General features: G+C 39.9%; 1 long non-coding RNA gene across 1 annotated transcript in view; it reads left to right on the top strand.

Annotated features, from left to right (window-relative positions):
• Nucleotides 1-20,180: 20,180 nt before the first annotated feature.
• Nucleotides 20,181-26,764, top strand: part of LOC128137710 (uncharacterized) — a 56,075-nt gene continuing 49,491 nt past the window's right edge. Inside the window, exons 1-2 of the long non-coding RNA XR_008233806.1 lie at nucleotides 20,181-20,528; nucleotides 20,950-21,135. This is a non-coding gene — a long non-coding RNA (uncharacterized LOC128137710). The remainder of the gene's footprint in view (nucleotides 20,529-20,949; nucleotides 21,136-26,764) is intronic.

The following is a 26,764-nucleotide window of genomic DNA, read 5'->3' as shown; positions in this document are numbered from 1 at the left end:
TCAATTTTGCATTCCCTTAATGTGAAGCAGAGGCACTGCTATCACCAGTGACAACAAGTTAAGCTCAGTTCAGAGTTTTCTCAAGGATATTAAAATGTTATGGAAGACGAATGCCTAGACAGGAAAAATCCCACAACAGTCCTAAAGTAATCACGGAAAAAATGATGTGGATATTTGGACTTTACATTTTAATGAGACTCTTTGGAAACCTTAAATCCATTTGCTTTTCTTCTTCTAGGCTTACAGAAGGGAGAAGACAATGACTGTAAAGAGAAAATTTGGCATTAATGTCGGTGAAGAAAAGTGTTATGTTAAGTATTAAATTCCTTTGCAGATACCCTCTGCATATAGTGAATAAGTAGAAATAGGTTTAAGAAACACTGTAAAATTAAACTTTATAAGATTACTTTTTTATGGAATATGCAGTAGCTGCCACGTAGAATAAATGTATGTTTTTCATTATATTTTTATTACGCATTTAAAGCACATTAAGGAGAAAACAACCATCAAAGAAAAAGGAACTTATTAGATTTAGCAAGTAATCATATCAGGTTTATGTATGGTTATATTTCTTGAAAACAGGGAAAGATGCATGTCAGATGTCCTTTCAGGCTATTTAGTAAGCCATTTTTCTTTGGGAGAACAATATTAATGGCTGTTTTGCTATGTTCATGCTGTATTGCATGAGCATTTTGTCTTTTTTATTATAGTTTCTTATAAGTGTGCCATTACAGCTTGAGCAATCCAGTAGAGCATCTGGAAAAATATATTGCTTTGATTTTTGTCTCTAAACGGGCATTAGTTTGTGTGTGAGCTTCTCAGTTGTTTAAACATTTAGGCAAACATTTGAGGTTTTGTGGATGGTGTTGAAGGGTCGTTTCACATTGTCCTCCAGAAATGAAATTTGTGCAGTTATGTGAGGAATTCAGTGATTGTTTAACATTGTTTTGGTATATTTAGTGATCCAAGATTGCTTTTGTCTCTCAGTTTCTCTTTTGTGGATAATGTTATTTGTCATCTGTTCTTCATCAATATTAAATTTGCCTCAGATTTTGGTCTCTCCCAGGCAAACCTCCATTGATTTCTTTCCTCCCTGTCCCCCAGCCCTGCCTGGGTCTGCCTCCCTCCCAATCTCAGCTCCTTAGCTTCAGGACATCAGCCTGCGTTGGCTGGAGTTACTGGTGCTTTGGAAACTGCATGTGGAAGTTGTCCAGGCTGTGTGAATTATGCTGTTGGAGGACTGATCCTTGGCATATCGCTTCTGAATATTAGGGGGTTGTACTTCTGTTCAGGAGACTCCTTAGAGGCACCTGTGCTGTATGCCATGTGTTCAGAAGTCCAGCCCATCAGGCTGCCCACGCTTCAGGAAATGTATTGGTGAGGGATATTTTATTAGTGCTTGTATGTATCAGAGTTTCTCTGATGGGTGTATCTTTTAAAAGGATGTCATTTGCAATTGCTGGTCCAACCAAATTGCCCTTCAGTGATCTTGATCCCAGTCTTGCAGCTCTCGAATAGGGCTGCCAGATGTATGGCATTTCTTGTAGAGTCTGTGGTCCCCCCGCCTGCCCCAGTCCCCCCTAGTTCAGATATCCTGACCAGAGGGGCAGGGGTGACTTTGGTCATTTTTTGAATGGATAGGTGGCCTGCCAAGAAGTATGCCTGAGTCTAGGCTTACTTAATTACCACTTGTCTGAGGCTTTATGGGCTGGTTACAAGATGGACATTATATTTTGGTGATTTTGTATTAGTGCTAGAAGGAATTTAGCATTGTCTAGTGACTTGGATAAAATACCCCTTTATTGGCCTAAGTAATACCATTGTAGTAAAGTTAATGTAGGTATTGAATGGGCACTTTAATGGAAGTGCTGAAGTGCTGAAAGCCAAAAGGGCAATACTTGTTTTCATGCTGAATCACTACAGTAAATTTGGCAATAAGACTTGACATTCTCTGCCTAATAAGAGCAATTTTTATGCTCAAATTGTGACTCTCTCTATATAAAGGAAAAATAATGTTAAGCAGTAGTGTATAGCTTTAGCAGTTTCACAGTTTCTACAAATGTCAAAGTACTTATTCATTTAGTTGACAAATGTCACTTCAGAAGCAAATTATTTCTTAGTGGCAACCTGATTTATATTTGTGTAACACAATCTGTTTTTTCAAAAAGTAGATTCCTTTTAAAGAATTGTTAATTAATTTAAGATTCATTTCACTGAGTATTTTGGGATTCCATATTTTCATACCACCTATTATTAGAGCGACATCCTTGAATTTCTTCTTCACAGAAGCTCCTTAAGCAACTTTTCCGTCATGTATTAAACATTATAGGTTTATTAATTCCTACATTATTGTAGGAAAATGTCCTGGTTTCAGCTGGGATAGAGTTAATTGTCTTCCTAGTAGCTGGTACAGTGCTATGTTTTTGAGTTAGGTATGAGAAGAATGTTGATAACACTGATTTTTGCAGTTGTTGCTAAGTAATGTTTAGTCTAAAGCCAAGGATTTTTCAGCTTCTGATGCCCAGCCAGCGAGAAAGCTGGAGGGACACAAGAAGTTGGGACAGGACACAGTCAGGGCAGCTGACCCAAACTGGCCAACGGGGTATTCCATACCACGTGATGTCATGCCCAGTATATAAACTGGGGGGAGTGGGGGCGGGGAGATTGCTGCTCAGGGTCTAACTGGGCATCGATTGGTGGGTGGTGAGCAATTGCATTGTGCATCACTTGTATATTCTAATCCTTTTATGATTACTATTGTCATTTTATTAGTGTTATCATTATTAGTTTCCTCTTTTCTGTTCTACTAAACCGTTCTTATCTCAGCCCATGAGTTTTACTTCCCCGCCGCCCTCGATTTTCTCCCCCATCTCACTGGGTGGGGGGAAGTGAGCAAGTGACTGCGTGGTGCTTAGTTGCTGACTGGGGTTAAACCATGACAGAAGATTAAATAAGAGTGTTCTGCAGTACTGATCTGGAGGGCTGTAGACAAGATGGAGCTCTGTTGCTTTCGCTGATGAGCATAGCTGAAAAGAGGCCCCAGGAATTGCACTTTAAACTGTAACAAGGAGGAGTTTCACCGTTATGTTGAAGGTGAAGGATGCGGTACAATGATTGACTGCTATTAGTTTTACTTAGGGCTCTGCGTTGGGTACCTCCGTGAAAGCCAAATCAAGTTTTTATTAGTTTGATGCAAAAAACGTTGTTCATTTATCAATTAAATGATCTCAGAGCTAAACTACATAGTTGGACAGCTTTTTATGACCCACTGTATGCTTTGTGTAGCATTTAATGTGGTATGAGCTAAAATTCATTAATGTCAAAGCATCTGCAGCACTTAAGGAATAAGTTTGTGAATGTTTTCAAAATGTGAAAGATAGCCCCAAAAGCTGTAAGAAAAACAGTAAAAATTTTGTAATGAATACATCACTTCTTCCTAAAGCACCATTAAGGGGGTTTAGTTTTTGTATTTGCCTGTATTTTGGCCACCATTCTGCTAGAAGAGCATTGCTTCTTTCTTGCTCCTTCCTTCCACTTGACTTTCGTGAATCTTTTGAATCATTTAATCAAAATCTGTGTCTAGTTGCATTAAGCTGTTTCTAAAAGCATGCAGAAAAATGACTAGTGCTTTTGCAGCAGGGCATCTCTCTTACTGGGCTCAGTCAGCTGTGGGACTGCATGGCTTGAGTGTTTAAACAAAGATAAAGATATTGCATTTCTTCTCATCTTCAAGAACATGCGCTATAAGACCAAGAAATGCCAGAGAAGAATTTAGGAAAATTACAGAAACAGACGCACCATTGTTTATAATACTAAATTGTTAACTTTTTTTACAATTACATTTTTACGAAATTTAAAGAGATTCCCTGTTTATTTAAATGAAATGACCAAGAAAGAACAGTAATCACAGGGGAGGAAATTAATTTGTGAATTCAGAGATAAGTCTGCTTTGCTTGAGTGATAGGAAACACCAGAGTGAATGCAGTAATGTACAGCTGGCTTGTAAAAACAATCATCCAAATGCTGCTTCTCCAGCAGAGTAAGTAATGTTCACTTGTTACAGCCGCATGCGCTTTCAGAATAAGTTATTTATTTTGCTGAAGATTTAGCTGAATTCTCATCTGAGACAGGTTAGCCTAGTTTGAGGCAGTGTTATTTCATAGAATTTTGGACTGATGAACAATTGGAAAAGTGTGGGTTTTTTTTTTTTTTTCAGATTCTCTCAGTGGTTCACTTAGAACAGCAAAGGCTGTGTTTTATTTCCAAATCGATATGATCCTCTGATAGATGCTGTTTATTTGAGTATAATTTCACTTTAAATAGCAGCCACTCCTTGGGAGGTCTTGGCCATCAAATAAAGGGAGAAAATGTGATCAACTTTTATATAAATAATAGCTAGTGTTTATTTTCTGTCCCAGAAGGATGGGATAGTACAGGTATGCACCTTTGCAGAAATGCTGAAGATTTATTGGGTAATGGCTTTAAAATTTAATCTGGGCAGTCTGTTTCATGAAAAAACTTCCTCATACCATTGAATGGATCCTGTTTCCTTGTCTCTGCTCAGGAATGATCTTTTGCTATATGTTCAATTGGGCTAATGTTAGAGATGTGTGACAAAATGACTCCTGGCCACATTTGTGCCACTCATTGAGTAAATGGCTGCTTACAGCTGCTTTTCCAAAACTGACTGCAGTTTTTGTCAGTGAGCTTGGAGTAGTGCTTAGTCAATATCGTCTCTTTTATGGTTTTTTTTGGGATTCCTATTGTTATTTTCCCATAGTAAGCATCTGTATTTTTGTATATAAATTTCTCGAATAATTTAAATTAATTTTTAGACAATTATCATGCTCTTCATGTTGTTAAGGTACATTTGTAATTGTGTCATTAGGACAGTTAATTGCACTGTTTAATGATGTTGTATCAATTTCCTTATTAAGCATAATGAATGAAATACGATGGACATGCGCACAGGCAATTTTGAAGGGCCAATTTCTCAGATGATGTCTTTCACACCATTAAGAAAAATGACAGAAATGCATTTGAACTGTATTGCAAGGTGCTTCCAAACTGTCTTCAGTCAAAAATGTAAATTGGCTTTTGAAAGAGAAAAGTAAAAGGAAGTCTACCATTTCAAAATTTTGCATTTTACCATCTATTTTAAACACTTAACCCTAAGAGAAGACTGAATGGATTAACTGTATAAGCAAGAAGATGACAATTCCTGCAGTGAAGCTCCTTCTACCAGTCTGGGTTCCTGTTCCCCATACAGGGTGATGCTGTTATGTCAGGTACTCCTGTTGCAGAGGGTAATTGGCTTTTTTGGTTGGCAACCCAGGGTAATAACTTCCACAACAGAGGATGCCCCTTCTGAACTGGAGGAGTGTGAGATTCAGTTGATTGAAGATGTGGCTGCCAGAGATCGAAAGTTCAGCCTAGTGTCTGATTTTGATTTTGCCAGTGTTGGTGTGTGCTGTTGCCTGGAACTAGGGCAAAATGTGAGGCTGGCTTCAGATGAGTGGGTAATGGGTCTTTTTTCCTAAGCTAATGGCAGAGCATGTTTAGTGAGTTTAAAGACTCCCAGCAAGTGTGAGCAAGGAGGAAACACTAGAGTCATGACTGAAAAGAATTGTGAGCTAAGACGTGGTATGGAAGCCAGGGGAACATGAGGTATTGATGAAGGGGGAGTGATTAGTAGTGTCAAAAGCAAGGGGAAGGTGAGAGGGAGAGACTGGAGGAGTCAGGTGCAGAAACTTCAAGAAAAGGAATGTTTCCTTTTTATTCCTTTAAGTTTATCAGCAGTAACATTTCCAAAAGGTTAAGTTGAATCCATAGGAATGAAGACTAAGAGTGTTTGTGGTAGGCTTGAAAAGGGAACTGCTTTGAGGAAGAATTCACATACCATTTTTCTTGGTTTGGTGTTTTTATACAGGTGATACATTGTGTAACGCTTATTAATGCTGAAATACTTTATAATTCTGTCATACCCAGTGAGATAATTTCTTTTTTTGGAGGGATGCTAACATTTCATCGTTTTCCAAAATCCTCCCCAGAATGAATTTGTGCTGAATTATAGCAGTTTACGGATGCACATAAAGTAGTCCGGTACAATGCCCACTTGGGAGCCAGTGGAGCCGCACCAATCACAGCAAGGAGAGTGTCTTTGAGCAAGGCAAGCTGTGGAAGTTACTATTGCCTGTAGTCTGTTTTGTTCCTGATCCTTGTAATCTAGTTTGCTGTCAGGTGGGCTATTGTGGGGAATGTTTGGCCTCAGTCCCTTTGGGGTAGTAACTCCTTCCCCACCACATGGGATGGGATACTTTTTGAAGAGTGTGGCGTGGCCTCCCTCCTACTGTGTCCCCATGCAGCTCTGCAGAGTCCAGTGAATAAAGCTACAAACCTGTTTCTCAGCTGGTGGGGTGGCTTGGTCCTCTTCAGTCTGCGAGGGTGAAATACCCCCTTGTATTCCTTGTGTCTGGGAAGTGGCTGTTGGCTCTCACCTCTTGAGTGGTGGCTCCTGGTTAGAGCAGTATGCTCTGCTGTTGAATCCAATGTGCGAATTCACCTGGGGTGAAGTTCTGCCATACACCTTTCTAAAGCCGGTGATGTGAGCAGTGTGCCAAGCTGGTGCTTCAGTATAGTGCAGGGAAGGGGTTTTGTATTGAGCTTGGTGGGATATAGACTGCTTTTTCTCAGCAACTGAGAACAGCTCTGGCCTATATGGGATGGAAAATACCAGTCAAACTCATTCTCATTTGAATATTGTTTTCTAACTCACTTTCCTAAAGCTGAGTCAAAGGTTTCTTTTTCATTTATTCCTTTTGTCCCATAAAATTGGTGGTGGTGTTTTAGTGCCTAGCAGCCTCTAATAGTGGGACCTTGGTGTGCCTGGCTGCATGCAGACAGAGTAGTAGTCCTTTGCTCCAGAGCAAGCCTACAACTTAATGGCAGAGATGGATGTGGGGTGGTGGGAGGAATATAGCATGTAAGCAAGATGAATAATGTGGAGTCAAAATTATCTCACTGTCTTCAAGTACTTAAAGAATCACAGAATTAAACATACGTGCTTAAAAGCTACACGTGTGGGTAAGTGCTGTTCTAAACTGGGCTAAATAATGCACCTACTTGCTTTCTTGGTTGACACCACCAGGCATGGACTCACTGGGTATATTTTGAGGTTTCTTATTTTTGCGGCTTTAGTTTGACAGAATGTATTTGAGAAAGTTAACGTTGTGTACATGCTGGGCGGGCTTTCTCACCTTGAAAAGCTGCTTTGAATTAATGTCTCCAAAGTGTTAGGGGGGTTATAAAACGTGTTGTATGACTAAGATGATGTAGCTAATCCTGTCACCTGTGGTAAACTTCTGTTCCAGACCTCAAAAGAGTGTTGTGTGCTCTAAACTGGCCTGTTCTCTGGATTTTTGGGGTGGAAAAGTTTGAAATTATTCATCCAAAATGGTTCCTTATGCATGCAGACTACTGCATTTGCTACTGTTTGTGTGATCTCTAATGAGAATAATAAAGCAGAAGGAAAAGGAAGTATTTTGCATTGCTCTTGGAAGCCGAAATATGAATGAATTTTCTCCTGCCTTAGGATCAGTGCGCAAAGTAGTTACTGGAGACTTCAATGCAATATTAAAGACACAAACAGATTTGACAAAGTTTTCTTTTCCCCCTGGAATTTGTAGTAAATAGAGATAAATTATCTCATCTGTTTTCTGTTTATTAACCAGGACTGTATCAAATTAAGTTCCTCTAGTGTTGCTGTGAGATGGAGGTATAATCACTACAGCTCTATTTAATCATTTCTCTGCCAACATGAGCTCACAGGCAGTGGGACTTGAAGAATTTACAGGCCCTATGTTTGGCCACGTGTGTGTGCATGTGCAGAGATGCTATTTAAAGAGTACAGCTTGGACATATCTGCTAGAAAGCTCTCATTCTCTCTTGCTTCATTTTTTCCTCCTCTTGGTACTTCTTGTCTCTCACCTACAACTTTGATAAGACATCTTCATTTATGACCAATTAAATGTTTTCTGTGCAGAGAACTGTTTTCTGAAATGAAAATGGATTTTTGTCTAAATGAAGCTTTTCAGAGTTGTGGTATGAGGTTGGAATGCAGCTTTGGAGGCTTTCTGGATCCATCCTCCCACTCAGGGGGCCAGCCAGCTTAAGGTTACACCAGGTTGCTTGGGGTCGCATCCAGTTGAGCTTTGAGGTTCTCCAGCGCTGGAGATCACCCAGCTGAGGACAACCTGATGTGAAAGCAGCATTTCTTGCTAGAAGTGTTGTCTGGAGAATGGAAGAAACCCCTAAGACAGGTTAGAACTATGCTGTAGTCTCATATATTAGTTTAAGTTTAGATAGCATCCTCCTCACTGTTTTTGCTGACTCTAAAAACTGTGAATAGTTTTGAATAACCCGTTTCAGAAAACGGTATTTGGAGAGGTCAGTGTCACAAAACTGGTTAGTCCTTTTTGGCCCGTCTATAATCACTAACTGTTATTCCAGAGTAGCACACAGGATTCAAATAGTACTTTAGTTGTATTAATGTGGTAGATTCATTTGATGGAGTTAACTTTAATTCTTTATTCAAAAAAAACCAAACCCAAACCACCTTTGTCACTTCTCCCATATCACCTTTTTGAAGCCTGCATTAGCTTTTAAAATAGGCTTTCCATATTGTAGGCTTTCCATTCATTATCAGTCTTTGCTTGGGAGGGTACCAGGGCAACATGTGTTCCTTACTGCTCAAGAGCAATCTGTTTTGTTACACTTTAATGATATTTCAACAGCTCTCAGTATACTTGTCAAAACAGTGTAGCAATTCTTAGGTACTCTGGAATATCAAATATGTGACAACAGTCCTTTAAATGCGGAAGTGCTTTTCTCCTATAAAGAAGATAGATAGCAAAGATCTTTTCTTTCACCACCTCATGGTCTTAGAGAACAAAGCATTTCTTAGAGCTGCACTTACAAAAGGTAAGTAGCATCTATGTACTACTATATGCAGAGTTTTGTGTACTTGTAGCACAGACCTATGGTGGTGACCTGAATGATGCTTTCTCATACATGTACTCTTCAGCATTGCTTGCAGTCTGCTGTTCCACTGACAGTCTTTCAAAGATTTAGCCAGCTTTCTTCCCTCTTTTGTGGGGGTGAGTGTGCAATCCTGCCCATGATAAATGCTTTGTGATGCCTCTGAATCAACTGCAGAGTAGAAACTGACTTCAGTTTTCCTGTTTTGTTTTAGTTCCCTCTTAAGTGCAGGTAAATATTCAAGTATTGGTGGGTGACTTCTCAGTAAGGTTTTTGGGGTGTCTTTTTGGTTGGTTGGGTTGGTGATATGGTTTTTCTTTCCCCAATCACTTTGTTCTCTTCTTGTAAAACAGCTTTGTAACACTAAGTGTAACATATTGGCAGCTTGATGATCCTCATTCTGCTAATTATATTTCTTTTGCTGGAACATATTTGTCTACCTTCTACAGGGCATATGTGTTTAGTAACTAAACTAGACAACAGTTTGAGTCAAGGAATGTAATTTTTTTGCAGTATGGGACTCTGACAGTGATCATCTTGGCTATTACTGTGATGATAATGATAGTTCATTGTTAAGTGTCTTCCAGAAATGATTGAAAACAAATTCTTCATGGAGAGCTTGCAATCTAAATTAAACCTGATGTTTAGAGGGAGGTCCCATTCAAGAAGTTGTCATCACTGCAAAAGTGATGGCTGTATTACACTAATACCTGGTTTTTTTCTGTAATTCACTTTAAGGCAATCTGCAGAGCTATGGAAATAAGTGAGTTTAAATGAGACAGAGACTGTGGTTTGACAGACCAGTGTGGGGAATACGTGCTATGTTACATGCATATTAATCCCCAGGGTTCCTATTGACTTGAAAGATTCAAGTAGTTTATATTGCAAGTAAACATTACACAGCCTGGTCCTTTATAGTTTACAACTTATATTAAATATTGCACATGCAGAATTTAAATCAGCTATTCATTGTTTCTCATGTTTGTGTGCACACTTGTGTGGCAATAAGGATGGTAATTATTTAGGTACCCTGGGAATAGAATAGAACATAAGCATGTGTTGCAAGAAGGAAGTTTATATCAGCTAATAACAAAAACTGCTGGAAAGCTGCCTGGCAGAGAAAGACCTGGGGGTGCTGGTTGACGGCCGGCTGGATATGAGCCAGCAGTGTGCCCAGGTGGCCAAGGAGGCCAATTGCATCCTGGCCTGTATCAGGAACAGCGTGGCCAGCAGGAACAGGGAGGTGGTTGTTCCCCTGTACTCAGCACTGGTGAGGCCGCACCTCGAGTACTGTGTTCAGTTTTGGGCCCCTCACTACAGGAAAGACATTGAGCTGCTTGAGCGTGTCCAGAGAAGGGCAACCAAGTTGGTGAGGGGCCTTGAGCACAAGTCTTATGAGGAGCGGCTGAGGGATCTGGGGTTGTTCAGTCTAGAAAAGAGGAGGCTGAGGGGAGACCTTATCGCTCTCTACAACTACCTGAAAGGGGGTTGTAGTGAGGTGGATGTTGGTCTCTTCTGTCAGGTGGCTGGAGATAGGACAAGAGGAAATGGCCTCAAGTTGCGGCAAGGGAGATTTAGGTTAGATATTAGGAAAAATTTTTTTACTGAGAGGGTTGTCAGGCATTGGAACAGGCTGCCCAGGGAAGTGGTTGAGTCACCATCCCTGGAGGTATTCAAAAAGCGAGTGGACAGGGTACTCCAGGGCATGGTTTAGGGGGCATGGTTAATGGTTGGACTTGATGATCTTGAAGGTCTTTTCCAACCGAAATGATTCTATGATAGGAGGAGGGTTAAATACTAGAATAATCAGTCACTGCATTTTGTAGAATCCTTAAATCTCCCTGTCCCTAGTTTTTTGGGAGGTGATGATGGTGTGGTTTTTTCCTTTCTTTTTAAGAACAGGTTGTGCTGGCATACCTTAAGTATAGCTGATTCTGCTTTGTGTCAGTGTGATGGACTGGTGAAATATTTTAGACCTCTATTTTTTATGATCATATAACAGTTTTATGCGTATAAGCCCAATAGGAAGTCTTTATGGGAAGTGGCTTAAAATGTGTCTGTTTTTTAATACCTATGACATGATTAGTAAGTATCCAGAGTGGTTCTTTCACATATGCTATGTTTAAATAAAATGTTTTTGTGGTGTTGACCCATTTTATATGGTTCCATTCAAGATTTGTATTGTTACTGATACTGGAATTTTTTTTGCATGTGTTTAGTGTCAGCTACTGAAATGGGATTTAGAAATCCAATAATACTAACGTGCTGAAGAAATATGGCTATATTCACTGGACAGGAATAACACAGTGAAAGTATTGCTTTAATTTTAAAGCTGAGCTTTTTTGTTATTTAGTAGAAAAATCCACGATTCCAAAAGGAAATAGACCTTTTTTGCTGGAGAGGATATATAGCCTACAGGAATAAAAGATCCGAGGGACTGCAATACTTTTGCTGTGCTAATCCAATAATAATAAGGACATTTTTGATTAAATGACTTATGATTATGTTAGTCCCACACATAGGTGAAAGTTGCATCTGCAGTAAATAGCTGGTATAGTTTTCTCCCAGCAACTTTCATCAGAAATGTCGACTGCATTTGACGCATCACCTGAACAGGACCTCCAAACAATGTAATCTTTCCTATTCTGTGAATTGGGAAGTTGGAGCCTTTGGGGCTAAACCTTATGTTCCCATTTCTGTGGCAGATCTGAAGCAACTTGGGACTTCCACAGCTGCTGTTGTCCTTATTTCAGATGATGGTATGCATGGTTGTGTGCCTGTTATGGACACTAAGGGCATACTGTGAAGAGCAGACCCCCCTTGCTGTGATCCATCCAGAATGGAGCTACCCTGAACCGAGGGTGCAGTGAAGGCCAACTTGCAAAGTGATTGTGGTATTCAAAACATAGTGGGTTTAGGCTATATAAAAATTACTGGCATCAGCATTGCTGCAGTGAATGTAGCAGGGGACAAAAAGCGGTGCAGGTACTGCCTAGGCGAGTGGTAAAGAAGGGAGCTCTGGAGGCTGTGGCACATACTGTGTGTGCATTATTTCCACTGTGTAGCGCTTTGTTCAGCAGCCTTTAGACATTAAAGCTGGATATTGAGACCATGGATTTTTTTTCCTGCCAGTACCTCCTTTTTGAACAGGTTATCTGGGATTCAGTGAACAGTTTTAAACTGTTGTATAAAATTGTAAATGTTTCTGGTGAAACTTTATTTATGAGAAAATAAAATGAATCCCTTTCTAATAGGTTTATAAGAAGAGATGTGACCCTATTCTCTGTGGTGAAAAAGCTCTGTCAAATTTAGTGTAATTTTAAAACCATTGGGAAGCTTTTTGAAATCATCCTATAAAATTTAATGAAAAACCTAACATGTTGATGAAATTACGTGAAAGGATGCAAAGTACTCCAAAGCAGAGGTTCACTTTTTCTGTTAAATCCAGTATTGAGAACTTCCAAGTCATCTATAAAAATATGCTTATATTCTTTTATAAATACCCTGTACCACTTATTTATAAATATGTTATGAAAAATATTAACACTTTGTTTCAAAGCAAAGCTTTTGAAGCTTTTCTTAACAGGCACATAAGAATTGCTTTTTTCAGTCCTCCTACACTGTATAAATTTTTCCTGCTAGTTTTGTCATTATGTAGAGTGTATTCAGAGTTCCTGCTGAAACAGAGGTGGTGCCTTAAAGTTTCTCAATGAAATCAAGCTAAAGCTGAGGATGTGCTTTACTGTATTGCTGTATCAAGGCCTGAAGGACTATTCTGGAATAATGGAAGGTATTATTTGGGAATAGTATGGTCAGATGGCAAACTATGTTGCTAAAAAGCAGGAGGTCTTGGTGAGGGCTGGCCATAGTTTTTCCATGTAGAGTAGCAAGTACTTTTCTATTCAACTTTTCTATTGAACTAATCTATTTTAGTCTAAGATCGGTCCTCTGCCCGCAAGAGCAAAAATAAATAAAAACCTCTTCTAAAGAATTCCATCCTTAGAGGTCAGTCAGGGAGAGGGCTGTCATACTGGCACCCGATACAAAGCAGGGAGCTGAGCGACTTCTGCAGCGTGACAGGGAGATGGATGAGAGAGCCAAGTGCAGGTTTCCTGGTTCTTTGCCCAGCCCTGGTCCATGCTGTTGTTCCCTGCCTTGAGCTGCAGGGAAAGAAAAGAAGAAAACCACATTTTTTGGCTCTTGTTTTAAACCTTCTTATAAGAAGAGGAAGAAAAGAAAGCCAATTTTATTGAATGTCATCTTACTTATTTTTGGGAAGGAACATGTCTCCTGAGGAGACTTTTCCTTAGCTGTTCAGTTATAGATATCCTACTCCATTTCTGATCGGATGGCTTTAGGGACACTAAATTATGTCTCTGTCACTGATTCTGGAAATGTTTGATGAACTTTAGCTAAAGTCAAGACAGGCCAAACACTGGTATGTACCCTTTACTGAAAATTCAATTACTTCTGGTCTCTCAAGTACAGCTGTCAATGTAACTTGAGTCTATTGGTATCCTGAGAACACTGTTTTATGTTCATGTTCCTCCAGATATGCTATATTGCTGTGTACCTACTCATAGGTCTGGAGATGGTATCCTATTTGGTTTAGGGTTTTTAAATTATTCATTGGTTACGTAGTAGTGATGCTTTAGAAGAAGGACGTAAAGTAAGAATTGAGTGTATAGAAAGACATGAACAAACCTGTAGGGCGCTTTTGTCACTAAGGCTACTAAAAGTTATTAGATGAAGCATTCATTTCCAGACTTTTTTTTTTTGAATAAGAGCACTTTCTCTTTTGTAACTGAAGTGTTTTAAATCCCTAACCCAAAAACCCCACAGAAATGAAATGCTGTAAATTGGCTGAGGCCAGAAAATATGCCATTGCCAGCAGATCATCAAAGTATTCCTCTGGTGCACCTGATCACTTCATAAATGAGCCATTCATCCAGTTTCACTTGCTTATGCTGTAGCTATGAAATGGGTAGTTTAAACACAAAAATCAATAGAAAACAAACCCTTAGGTGCCTGGTCTCTGTGGCTGTTTCTTCTTTCTATTTTGGGTAAGGATAGCCTGTGAAAGTATTAATCAGTATAAACTTATTAATTCAATGTGAACACAAATATACCAATCAAATGTTTATTTCCTAATCTTTCCTATTACTTACACCATTAGCATTAGGCCCCATTATCATTACCTATTTAGTAATTAACTGCATATGGCTTGCATGAAATACCATAGGCTATTTTACTGTAACTGCTTTTCTCAATCACTTACTGACTCTTGCCAAGTACCAAGTGGCAATGAACTAGTTAAGTTAGATTTTGTTGTTGTGTTTGTTTGTTTGTTTGTTTTTTTTTAGTTATGTTTAAGACAAAAAGGCCTGATGCATCTTCTGGTGATATCAGTGCTGATGAGTACTTCTGCTTGGCCTGTGAATACATACAGTAGATAAATACGGTGAATCCGAAGAGTGACACATGCAGGTGTATGTGGATGGTGGTAATATGGAGCATCGTGCCTGGAGGGAAGATTTCTTTCTCTCCTGGCTCTGTGCTGAACAAATACTTCACAGAGATGAAGGTTTGGAGATATTTCTTCACGTTTGTTGAAGATCACGCAGTTGGTGCCGGGTGAAGAAATGAACTCAAATCCCTATCTGTTAGAAATAACAATTTCACTTTCTTTACATGCTTAATTGAAGGAATTCAATTAAATGTGGTAGTTTATACCAGATGGAGATCTGTCCCACAGAATGCCACTATACTTCTGTGCCTTTACATACCTCTCAAATATGTATTAACAAATACTTGTTCGAAAATAAGCCGTGATTTGGAATTTGTCTGAACATTTACAAAGGCTTATGTTTTAGGCTTAAGTGTCAGCTTATCTTAGTGGTAAATACTTCCCCTTTTGTGTATATTATATGGGGCAATATGTGTGCACATTCAAACGCCTGCTCCTTTTGGAAGTTGTTGTGCAACTGAGACTTTAAATCTCAAAGGGGCATAATAACCAACAGTCCATCAACAGTGAGATAGTTAATTTCATATGGAATATAGTACCCATTCTAAGTAACGGTATCTCTGATGAATTTAGAGCTGTGAAGTTGGCACCTAAAATACAAAATAGGCACTTACATGCATGTGTGGGGTTTTTTTCCCAGCTAATGTAGCTCAGTAATTAGATTTGTCAGTAGGTCTTTTTCTAGCCAAATGGAAATCAAAAGTTGCAACCACAAAGAATAACCCTGTGACTCACTTTTTTTTCACCTGAAAAGCTTGAAACCACTACTAATCTGTGAAAGTATGAATATTCACAGTTAATTGCTGTTATAGTGTTGACATCTGAGGGGATTAGCTGGTCTAGCAGGTTTGTCGTGATCTGTATTTATTGCTGTATTTCTAACACGTTTACTGGGACATGTTTTATTACCTACTGTTGATGGGGAGGTAAAAGGTATATGGTTTTCAAAAGTGGTTGTATTGGTTGACTTCAGGTACTAAACTGGCAGGCAGTGAAGAGCTGTAAAGGCTGAAAAACTTTACATTGCTCTGAAAACCCCTGTTGTATTGAATGATAGTGAGACCTTTCTGTAGCAAAGTATTTTTTTTATGATGATGACCACCATCATGAGGTAGAAGATCACTGACACTTTGGATACTGGCCCTCACTGTAATCCCAGTTGGCTTCCCCAATTCTGAATTTGTATTTACTGCAAAGTTGCATTTTGGCAGATTTAAAGGTACAGTGGCAGTGATGTAGACCAGGTTGATTTCATAGAGCAAGACCAGTGGAAGCCATTATGATTATGACAGGTTTCTCCTATGCAATGTAAGTTACGTGAATTCACCTACTGAATTCTGTACCTGGCCCAGCAAATTGTGGATAGCTAAATATTTTAAAAAGCACATTGTTCTACTTGACATATTAAAATGGCTGAGAATCTTCCCCTGGTAATTTCTTTGACCTCAAATATAAGAAACCTCTAAAATCTTGCACTGTATTTGAGATTATATTTTTAGTAAGATTATCAACTACTGGTGCAGAAATTAGGATATGACCCATCATGTTCTCCTTCCATGCGTATAGCTTCCATACATGTACCTTTATGATATGTGCCTTAGTTTCATGGATCGTAGGATAATTCAGGTTGAAAAGGACCTCAGGATGTCTCTAGTCTAATGCCCTGCTCAAATCAGGGTCAGCTATGAGATCAGGCTAGGTTGCTCCAGGTATTATCCAGTCTCATTTTGAAAATCTGCAAGGATGGAGATAATCCTAGTTTTATATCTACATATATGGATATGTTAGAGAAGGTATTTGTTTGATTGCGTTGTGAGTCAGTAATACTTTTTGTTCCACCATATATGAATGTGTTTATGGTTTGATGTCATTTCTATCCATACATATCAGCAGCAAGTGAAATAGCACGTGTTTTGCTCTCTGTCCCTCTCCCCTCCCTCCATCAGTATGCTAAATTGTTTGACTGTCTGATCCATGATGAAAAGAGCTGCTTTACAGAATCGCCTACATTAAAGCGTTGAGGAATCAATACAGCCGGTGACCTTTAGTGAAGCTGACATTTACTGGGGTGGATCAGCTGCACACACAGTACATGACTGCTCACTCGCTTGCTTTATATCTTTCCCTAGAGTTCTGCTATGTGATTTTTCTCCTTTTGATGTCTTGCTCTGCCTAATTTTTATCTAGAGGTTTTTCCTTTTTTTGGACGTATGAGTGAAGGGAGGACGACTGAGTCTGTCTTTGACCTAACACACCCTTTAAAGGAGACCATGCAGGCACAATAATATGAGCTAGGGTTAGACTTCTAAAACTGAGGAATGTGAAAGAAATCAGATTTCCCATGTAGGATTTGTCCTGTGCTGTCATTTTCCCCTCCCTGTGTGTGCCTACTCCTGGTTGTTTTCAATTACTCCATTGTCTGTTTCCCTCCACCCCCATTATGTTTTCTCCTGGTGTGAAGTCTGTAAACAGTAAACATCCTTCAGTGTCCTATATTCCTCTTCTCAGCTGGATGCTGGAAATTCTCCTTTTCATCTAGCTCAGCTTACCATCTGATACTTATGTGAAATTTTGACATGGGTTTGACCTGTGGAGGGTGGAGGATAGGCCACCCTGCAGTAAGAGGAAGCATGGTTGTATTTTCTTACAAATCTTAAGACATAATGGAAGAGTGCAGCACTAGTGAGAAACATGAGTGTAGCTGTTAACTCCAAGGCTGAAGCCAAGGTAAGAGCTTGGACTGCAGTGCTTGTCATCTGAACTGCCTCCTGCTGTGAGGAGGAGTTTTGAGAGACCCCAGAATCCAGGAACCGCTTCTGGTTCTTACCCTGGGAGCAGCTCCCTCACAGGAGCAAATGCTTCTCTTGGTGCCCAGTTAAAGTCTTAGCAATGGGTACCGTCTCTCCCAGTGACCAAGCAGTGTTTTGTTTGGAGCATCTTGTGAAAGGGGCATTGATTATGTTTCCCCCTCATAAAATACAGAGACAAGCAAGTAGTCTCCTCTGTCTCTGTTCATCCTGGGGCACAAAGGCAATCTGAGGAAAGAGGATAATAGAAGTGCCAAACAGCGTGGCATGATTGCCAGCTTGTGCTCTGGGGAGGCTGGAGGAGATGCACTAGGTCAGAGTAGATGTGCTTCAGCAGATAGTACAGAGTAATTGTCTTGAGATAAAAAAAGACCTGTCTCGAGGTGAGGCATCACTATTCAAACAATCATATCAATAAGTTTCTGTGTTACACACTGATTGCCAGTAAAATAATAGGAGTTTATTTGACTGTTCTTGTGTTGTTAGATTTTGTTTGAGTTTCTATGAGTAGCAGAAGGAATACTCTAAATAGTATCTTATTTAGCGTGTATGTATATATATCTTAGTATTATCTTTGTGTATGTATATACACACACTAAGAAACCGTATTTTCTTAAGAGTTTGGCCTTTCCTGTTGTAAAGTTTGACAATGTAACCTTGCTAATTTGAAGGTAAATGTTTTGCCATTTTTTAGCTAAGTAAACTTACAGTTTACTTAATTGGGAGTTCCTGATGCACAGCCTCACTAGACATGAAGTGTTGTCTGCTCCTTCCTTCTTGCCTTGGCCTTTTCTTCCTTCCCACAGCCATACCGCCCCCCGCCCCCAAAAAAAAAAAGCAAATGTATAACCACCCTTTCTTTGGTTAGGAGTTTCTGCACCTCACTTGCTGCTGCTCTGTAGGAGAACTTGTACCTGACACGTTCCTTCTGCTCATAATAAGTTTTCACTCAAGTCACTGATCAATAGCAGAAACCAGCAGGTCTGTCTCTATTGCTTGTTTTCTCTATCTTGAATCTGCCAAGATAGATTAGACTATTGCCAAGGTCACTCAATACATTGCAAGTGAATGAAAAGATATCTCGTTGACTTTTTTAGGACAGGACTGCAAAAAGGCAAGACTGGAGCTAAACTGAGTGTACAATGACAGATTAAATCTACATCAAGGTCACATAGGGTATTTTTTAAGTGAACCTTTGACACAGCTGAGCAAGATACACATCCCCTGTCAGTGGAGAGGTTATTACACTGCTTGCTAAGGCAAAGTATCTTGGCAGTACATATACGGGAAGGAGCAAACAAGAAATTTAGGAATTGCAATGAGGGAGAAACTCAGGTGTAGTTCTCTTGAAATCAATAGGATATTTACATGTTTTTCTGGTGGCAGAGACTGAGCTGTGGGGAGTCACAAGGATAAGAGCAGCCTTGTGCTAATCACTCCACCCCAGAGGCAGTGGCATCCTCCTGCTGATGCAGCTGGAGGCAGCAGTGACAATGCGAACAGTGAGTGCTAGCACCAGTGCTAGGTTTAAGTGACTGATGTGCTCCAGAAGCCTCCTGTGTACTCGGGTTCTTGTATAGCTGAGGTGTAACTTCTCCTCAGAAAAGAAGAAAATGGAAAAAAAAAAAAAAGCAAGCATGAGTCACTTAAAGAAAATTTTTTGCATTAGCAATGACTAAAATTACAGAGAAGGAAGGTTTATAGTAAGAGGTAATATATTTTATTAGACTGACTGCTGTAATGGGGACAACTGTCTTCATGGCTTGTGTGCCTGAGAGCTTGTCTTCCCCCCCCCCCCCCCCCAGTTCCAGCAGTTGATCTAATAAAATATACTGTCTGTATAAATCTTCTAGCCTCAGATCATCATGTCTGCCTCAGAACAGCTAATAAAATAGCAGACATATTTTCCTAATATAGTTGCTTCATTTAATGGATTGTCATGGCCACTCAGCACAGAATGGTGCTTGTCCTTAGATTACAGTATCTATGTATGTTAAGAAGTCTTCCAGCAGAAAAGTCTGAGTGGTAGGTTTAGCTGGTTTTACAAATAAAACTGAAAGAATTGCTTCCATAGAAAGCAAAAAGAAGTCTCCACTTGCTGTTCATTCCTAGATCTCGACTTCAGACTTTTCCAGAGTATGAAGCTATTTGATGTGTAGGAAATGAAATTCAGTTTCTCTGCACTGAGATGAAATGTAGCTGTGTCCAAGATACAACTCTGCTTTTTTACTTACTAGATTAGTTGTTTTGTTTAATTTCAGTCTGGTTATTCCCATGTTTTTAAATAGCAGTGTGCATTTAATTGCTGTCTTGGCCTGGAACCAAAGCGGTTGGGAAAACAGTGATGAAAGTAAGTCTTGGAGATTTTGCAAGGCATTTAAAGATAACAGGACCCTTCCGATTTTCTCTACGTCTCCATGTCCATGAGGGCACCCTTGCAGGGCAGAGGCCAGAGTATTGGTGACATTAATGAATGAAGGAAGTTGTGTTAATTAGTTGAACTGTAAAAGAGAATCTCATGTAATTACCTGTAAGAGAAACCCCAAGAGATAATTATAAACTGCCAAAACTTTGTCTACTACAGTTGTTCTCTGTGTGACCTAACGTCTTCAAAGGCCTGCAAGATTTAAAACCTATTTAAGTAGTCTGACTCCATAGTGACCGAACTGTTAGCCAAAAAAAAGCAAATAGAAAAGACTGCAGCTTTGAGTATGTCTGTACTTACAGCTTTATCTTTGTTTCTAATTGAATTTTAAAGATGCTGATCACGAGTCATTGGATGAGGCCAAACTAAAGCTCCAGTCCAGATGAAAATGGAACAGTGAGACCGAACTTGTCTTAGAGCTGCCTTTTGGCTTTGAAACAGATGGCGTTCTCCTTGCTGAAGCTTATCAAGTCAATGGCTTCAGTTTGCCAATCTTCACATGTGCTGAGGTTTGGTGCATCAGAGGCTTAACTGTCAGAGCCATCTGACAGCAGTCACCAAGCATGTCCTTGAGGTGGAGAAACTATGTTGCTCAGAGTTCAAGGCAGACTGATGATTTTCCAGTAGCGCAAGTTCTCACCTGACTGTCTCTTCCCTCTCTCTTCCTGCTTTTGGTTCCAAACCACTGGGGAGTTGGATTTTGAATTTCAAGCCCAGTTTGGCATGGAGTGAGGTAAGTGCCAAAAGTTGCTGGTGTGCAAGTCCTGCTCACAGCTGGGGTGGAGAGTGCTTGTCTTTCGCATCTCATCTGAGAGGCTAGATTTGTTGTGGGCTTTAACAGCTTCTCATGGGTCTGCCAGAAGGATCTCATCTGAAATCAATTTAATAATTTGAGGAGAATCTCTTCTGTTCTCAAAACACTGTTTTGAGATAACAGTCACCCATGGATTTGAAATGCAGCTTCAAGCACTTGTTTTGGCCTTCTACAGCATGGCATTCTTCCAGTTGGGGGAGATTGCTTTTCTTTTTAATCTATTTTTTTCCTCGTTGTTAGGCTCTAAGTCTCCCTACCTGGTTTCTAGTGGGAATTATGGCGATTGGCCTTTGTCTCCTTATCCTGCATACTGATTTAACTCCTCTGACTTTCTCCACAGAAAACGGAGATGGAAGAAAACTGGCAGCCACAAGCGAAGGTGTAAAAGAAAGGGAGAATGGGGTTTATTCCCATGCTCGGTAGGACTGTGCTTATACTACTTATGATGTTCTTGTCTGCAAGCAGTGGATCAGTCTGTCAAAATACTGCTACACTACCGCTCAGCCCTGCATTGTAGGAGTCAAAGGTGAGTCTGTGCCACACAGAGGTCTGCATGTTATTTTCTGCCTGTAATCAGATTAAGGTACAGCAGCCTTCAGCCTGATTGTAGCAGTGTCTGCCAACTCGGTCCCCTGCTTTACCTCGGAGACCTGCTGGATCTGTGTAATACAGAGTCAGGGATATGAGGATGTTCAAATACAGTGCAAAAGCTTGTTTCCAGGAGGGGGCATATCCCACTCTGGGTTTTCCACTGAAAACTCAGAGGTTCTGTGTTCTTTGAACACCAGGGAAGGAGGATTTGGCAGTTATCTCTTTCCTTGTTCATTACCCCTCTGGAAAAACCTGTGTGCTGGAACACCTTGGGAGGGTCACTGTCAGCCTTGGGAGGGTCACTGTCAGCCTTGGGAGGGTCACTGTCAGCCTTGGGAGGGTCACTGTCAGCTGGAATTGAGTTTGGGCTCTTGTGGATATTGAACCGCAGCCTTTTGCTGCGGTTGCACTGCCTGTGCCGGCAGAGAGGAGGTCCCTGACACAGATCTGCCTGAGGCCCAGGTGGTACTAGAGGACCAGGGATAGGGAGCACCGGTGGTTTATTACCAAGCTTTTAGTATCTGCTTTTCCACCATGAATTTGCTGTCACTGTGACGCTCGTGTTTTACCAAGTATGCCACTGTCTCCACTTTGAAGCATAAGTTATACTCTATCATTAGATTTAATGTTTGTCTTGTGAAGCTCTTTCTCTGGGTCATAGGAATAGCTGTGTTGCATCAAGTCAAAGGTCTGTCTGTTAGTCTGCAGTCCTTCTTCTGTTTCATTTTTTACGGACAGTGTCTAGTACCATATACCTAAGGAAGGATATAGGTATGGAAGAAGTATATACTGATACCTTCCCTAAATAGTCTCCAGCATCTGATGGTCTTTGCTCATCTTGCTAGATACCTCATCTCCTGTGTGGGAGTGCAGCTGCCTGGCTCAGATGGGAAGGGTGGGGTTGGCTGCTCATGAGGCCAGGGACATGTGTGCACGACTGGGTGGCATGTGCAATAAGGCATCTGTTGCTTCCTTGATACTTTCATTCTTTTGAGTAAATCCTTTTCTACTGTAAATCGTGACTTTTGCAATCCTAAGACTTAATACAGGATTGTCCTGTGGTTAGATTTGGCCAGAGGCTGGGAAAATAGTATTCACAAAGGCTTTTTGTTTGACTTTGGATATATCCTTTAGGCTTTCTTTGTTGCTTAACCTCATGTCTATGAAATGGGAAATGATTCTACTTGCTTTACAGGGCTGCTACAGGAATATAAACTAAGGAGGTCATCAGAAATGCAAATGCTAGGGCAATACCTTGGTCAGGTATACAGAAAAGTACTCTTAAACAGTCAGTAGAGAGGGAAGGTGTTCCCTTCTATATACAGTGATGTTAATTTGCAAACTAACTTGATATCAGGTAGGCAGGCTTGTTATCCTTTGTTTACTAATTTGTCATGTTGTATTACACAGTATTAAATCAGTTTAAGATGCAATGTAATGGAATGACACTATACAACTTCAGATCTGTTAACATAATATGGCAGCATGTTTTAATGCATCTGTTTCACTTCAAGTAACCACAATTAAGTTTGACAATGGTATATCTAGCATAGAGGCTGAGATAGACCAATAACATATACCACACTGTCAGTGATCTTTGATTGAATGATCCTCCTTTAGTTGTAGGCATCATCTATAATTGATTATGTTTCAAAAAATCTAAATTTACCTTTTAGCATACTTGAGGTGAAAAATTGTGAAGTCCAAATTGAGTATAATTTTTTTTCCATTTTCTCACCTGTAGCAACAAAATCTGTTGGGGTTTAATTTAATACACTTTTCTATCCGTACTGTCAAAACTTTGGTGCAGGAAGTAGATTGAGATGGTTTTGGTACTTCATATGGTGATTTGTCTTTGTTTTCTGTTGTCTGTGCTTTGTTTGATGTTCTAAATGTATTTCAAATGGATATCTCTGTTACAAGGAGAATAAACATTGCATTAAATAAACCTTTATCATTGCATTAAATAAACCTTTATCAGTATTTAGACAGGTGTTGCAACAGTGTTGCAAATTTGTTAGGATAACTACACCCGTAATCTTGGGGAATCTGCAGAAAATCTACTCTTGTTATGTTTTGGAAGAGAAGACTAGGAAAGGAGTTAAAGCCTGTTGTTCTGCAAAATTTCTTCAAATGTACAATTCAAGGTGCTGCTTGTTTCATCACCCTTATGAGATTACCAGCGCACATCTGCTGGGTAGTGTCTGTGCAAGACTCGGAGGACTCTAAATGGGTGCATGGATATTTACTGAAATCAACTATTTTTTGCTATAAGCCAGACAGCCAAACATGCTTGATGCACAGTTTCTCTTTCCTTTGTCGAGTGTAGACAACCTCTGTATAGGCCTGGTTTCAAAAGGTGAGTAATTAAAAGCTGGCTTTAAAAAATACTTTGATTTTGAGTATTAATTTAAACATACCATTTTCGTTTTTAAGTGATCGCTCACTGTGACTGCTACTCTAATAGTCAAGCCAAGTACCATGGCTGATTCTTACTTTCAATTGGTTGAAGATGTCATTTCTTAAAAAAAAAAAAAAAAAAAAAAAAGTTACTCATGACATTTCTGTGATGATAACACACTCTGAAGTGCAAGGAGAGGATGGCTGCGGGTGAACAGTGCTGCTGTTTCAGCTGTCTGGGCTTATTTCTGCTTACTCAATGTGACTAAATGGCCATCAAAGTAGGAAACTGCTCTGGAACCACCTCCCAGTCTTTGCAGCAAAGGCTGATGATACAAGCAACTGTGGCTGGTATTAATCTTTTTTTTTTTTTTTTTTCTTCACTTCCATTTGCCCAACCAAGATGTTATTAACTCTGTCAGCTGTCTGGAGATTAATTGAATACTGTAAACATTGCATTTACCTCTGAATCACAAAAATGAGATTATTTAGACCTTGAGAAGGAGTTGGGAGCTGTTTGAATACTTTATTAGCTTGGACACAAAAACCCTTGGATCTTTGCAGATGGAAAAAATGATTTTAGCAAATGGAAAATGTTTACCTTTTCTCTTCAGAATGTGTCACCAAGTTGTTGGATTTGTTTTTATTTTAAGGGGAGATAGTAATTCTCTCCTCTTTATGATCTTGTGTTATGGATTTTTTTAATTGATCTTTGTCGTGGTTTAACCCCAGCCAGCAACTAAACACCACGCAGCCGCTCACTCACTCCCCCCCACCCAGTGGGATGGGGGAGAAAATCAGGAAAAGAAGCAAAACCCGTGGGTTGAGATAAGAACGGTTTAATAGAACAGAAAAAGAAGAAACTAATAATGATAATGATAACACTAATAAAATGACAACAGCAATAATGAAAGGATTGGAATGTACAAATGATGCGCAGTGCAATTGCTCACCACCTGCCGACTGACACCCCGCCAGTCCCCGAGCGGCGAATCCCTGCCCCCACTTCCCCGTTCCTATACTAGATGGGACGTCACATGGTATGGAATACCCCGTTGGCCAGTTTGGGTCAGGTGCCCTGGCTGTGTCCTGTGCCAACTTCTTGTGCCCCTCCAGCTTTCTCGCTGGCTGGGCATCAGAAGCTGAAAAATCCTTGACATTAGTCTAAACACTACTGAGCAACAACTGAAAACATCAGTGTTATCAACATTCTTCACATACTGAACTTAAAACACAGCACTGTACCAGCCACTAGGAAGACAGTTAACTCTATCCCAGCTGAAACCAGGACAATCTTGTATATCTCATATAATTGAATTTCTGGTATCTTTTCCAGAACAACTTAATACTAGTAATTTAAGAGCATGTTGCCTTCTTATTAATGTCAGAAGTCTTTCTTACGCACATAGATCTGCATAGCTGAAGGTTTCCAAATGAACTCAAACAATTCTGAATTCCAATTTCTATTTTGCAAAGTACGGATCATGAAGGCTACTTAAAAGAAATAAAACAATCTATGGAAGCCTGATAGGTGGGAGTTAATGTATTTTTATTCATACTTTACTTAATTCTTTAATGAGGAAAATGCAACTTGGTTTGCATATTTTGCACACTAAGGCAGACTAGAGAGAAAGCTAGCCTAGGGCGACAGGTGCTATGTGAGGTACAGGCTGACTTCTCTGAGAGGCAGAAACCTTCTTTGAAGGATGGTACGGGTCGGGAGTTGCACTGCGTCTTGCTCTTAGGAGCAGAGGCACTTAAGTGGAGTGAAGAAAAACAGGACAGGCTCAGATGAGAACAAAACTGTTTCTCAGTTTCAGGATCACGTTATTTGGTTTTCCTATTTGTTTCTGTCCCTGATTTTCTGGGTTAACTGTTTATCTTGGTTTGCTTGCCTTTCCTCGAGTGTTTTTCAGGCTTTTGTGGTACCTTGCTGTCTTTTGGGGCAGGGACTGTCTAATATAGCTTGTATCTTGTTAGCCTCTGATCCCAATTCTGACACATCACTGTGCAAGAATTTATTAATTGAATGAGTAAATATTAATTATACTAATTAAGTGTGAACATCACTAAAAGGGAAAGTAACATCAAGCTCCAGAAAAGCTTTTTGTCAGCTTAAAATGAGTGACAAAGCATCGGTGTCTGAGAGAACCTGCTCTCCTGAGTTCTGCAGCCAACACTTCTCATGTCTAGTTAATAATTGAGGAGAAAATAGGTTTTGTCTCATTTCTAATCCTAATATTGGAGGTTTAAAAATACAAATGTGAGCCTAGGGTTATGTAGACTGTTAAATACTGATGGAAGAGGGAAGATTCTTGTCTCTAGTATGAAAATCAAGTATTAGATGTGCAGACCCTATACCTTTTCAATGTTTCCAGTTTTATCATCGATTTTCTAATATATAGTGTTTCTCCTTGTAACCAGATAGTACGAAAAGCTTTAAATATGTCCTAAAGGCACTTCAGAAGCTCACAGAGCAATTAAAATGCAATTCAAACACCAGGATCCTTACAGAGAATGACTGATGATTTTTCAGGGTTCAGAGCTGTCAATATTACTATCCATCTGTTGATTTTTTTTTTTTTTTTTTTTACCCCATGTCTTCTATTTTTCTGTGATAACCAAAGACAAAGCTCTGAAAAGCTTTGTCCATTGTCACAACAGAGTAGAGACAGTTATATCCAAATACCAGAGTTTAAATACCCTTTCAAATTATGTGTAGTACACAGTTTTGCTAAAGAGAGTAGGATAAGGCAAGGATAACAGCTCTAAGTTTGAAGAGGCTTAGAAGTAAGTCTCTCTCTACTAAGCAGTCTCAAAATTTGTGATATGGCAGAATTTGGTCCTGTTTCCAGAGGGAAGCAGTGCTCCACCAAGTGACATGCTTTGGCACACTTCACAGATGGAGGAGGAGCACTAAATACATGTGCACATCTGATATTTGTTTCCTTCTTTAATGTGATGAGCTGCTTCTGTCTTCTTGTGTATTACAAAGGCTGTGGCCTTGGCCTGGCAGGATTTCATATCAGAAATGCATAAGGACCGCAGACAGAGATGTTTTCTCTGATCCAAAGAGTTCAGTGTTTTCTCGGCAGTGAGGCACCCTCTCCCTCACGGCTGCGCGTGTGCAATGGCAGATGCCGCCTTCTTGGAAATCTCATTTT

Source organism: Harpia harpyja, chromosome Z (genome assembly GCF_026419915.1).
Source record: "Harpia harpyja isolate bHarHar1 chromosome Z, bHarHar1 primary haplotype, whole genome shotgun sequence".
Lineage (NCBI taxonomy): Eukaryota > Metazoa > Chordata > Aves > Accipitriformes > Accipitridae > Harpia > Harpia harpyja.
The sequence above is the reverse complement of the archived record's forward strand: the minus strand, read 5'-3'. Positions and strand labels throughout refer to the sequence as shown.